We start from the raw sequence: 1,360 nt of genomic DNA, 5'->3' as shown, positions 1-1,360 counted from the left end.
AAACCATAGCCTTGACTAGATGGACCTTTGTTGGCAAAGTAATGTCTCTGCTTTTGAATATGCTATCTAGGTTGGTCATAACTTTCCTTCCAAGGAGTAAGCTTCTTTTAATTTCATGGCTGCAGTCACCATCTGCAGTGATTTTGGAGCCCCCCAAAATAAAGTCTGACACTTTTTCCACTGTTTCCCCATCTATTTCCCATGAAGTGATGGGACCAGATGCCATGATCATGATTTTCTGAATCTTGAGCTTTAAGCCAACTTTTTCACTCTCCTCTTTCACTTTCATCAAGAGGCTTTTTAGTTCCTCTTCACTTTCTGCCGTAAGGGTGGTGTCATCTGCATATCTGAGGTTATTGGTATTTCTCCCAGCAATCTTGATTCCAGCTTGTGCTTCTTTCAGCCCAGTGTTTCTCATGATGTACTCTGCATAGAAGTTAAATAAGCAGGGTGACAATATACAGCCTTGACCTACATATCTACAATTACCTACATATCTCCACCCAACTCTGAACAAAGAAAAAAAAAAAGTGAAAGTGAAAGTGAAATCATTCAATTGCATCTGATTCTTTGTGACCCCATGGACTGTAGCCTACTATGCTCCTCTGTCCATGGGATTTTCCAGGTGACAGTACTTGAGTGGGTTGCCATTTCCTTCTCCAGAGGATCTTCCCAAGTCAGGGATTGAACCTGGGTCTCCTGCATTGTAGGCAGGCGCTTTACCGTCTGAGCCACCAGGGAAGTCCAACTCTGAACAAATCCTATCATAAAAATTAAAACATGCTGTTTATAAAAACATGTGAGTACACATATGCATGTACAATCTGTATTCCTTTATTGAATTCTAAGTTCATTGGAAGCATGACATGTATTATTGGTATTAATACAATCACCTGCACTGTTTATTTTTTGTTGGGGCTCATTTGGTGAGAGTTGCAAAAAAGTAACAGAAGAGAATGATGATGGTGATGATATGCCAGAAGCATTGTTTAACAAACAAAAAGCTTCAACAACCAAACAGGTTTTAATTTGTATGTGGATTTTTAAGACAGTGGAAGAAGCAAACAGGATTAGTCAGAAGACATTAGGCAGAAAAGGAGTGGTGGGTGTGAAAGGCACAGGCATGTGTAAATGAGAATCAGTGAGTAAAGTAGTTCATCATGTTAAGTCATAATTTTCACCAAGAGAAATGGAGTAGGCCAGGATTTGAAGAGGGTATATGTTTATTTTGTACTTAATATGTACCAGATGTATTACATTTTTAATTTACATTTAATAAAACTCCTATCAGATGAGTAGATTTTCCCAGTCTAAGTCTATTGTGTGACAATAAGTAATATACAGGAATTACTTAAGCAAA

The 1,360-nt window shown here is 38.2% G+C and overlaps 1 non-coding gene across 1 annotated transcript; it reads right to left on the bottom strand.

Annotated features, from left to right (window-relative positions):
* Positions 1-669: 669 nt before the first annotated feature.
* On the bottom strand, positions 670-741 carry TRNAC-ACA. The gene has a single exon. It is a non-coding gene; the product is annotated as a tRNA-Cys (tRNA).
* Between the last annotated feature and the right edge of the window lie 619 nt (positions 742-1,360).

The sequence above is a fragment of the Bison bison genome, unplaced genomic scaffold (genome assembly GCF_000754665.1).
Source record: "Bison bison bison isolate TAMUID 2011002044 unplaced genomic scaffold, Bison_UMD1.0 scf7180017864129, whole genome shotgun sequence".
NCBI classification, from domain to species: domain Eukaryota; kingdom Metazoa; phylum Chordata; class Mammalia; order Artiodactyla; family Bovidae; genus Bison; species Bison bison.
This window is presented reverse-complemented; position numbering and strand designations above follow the sequence as displayed.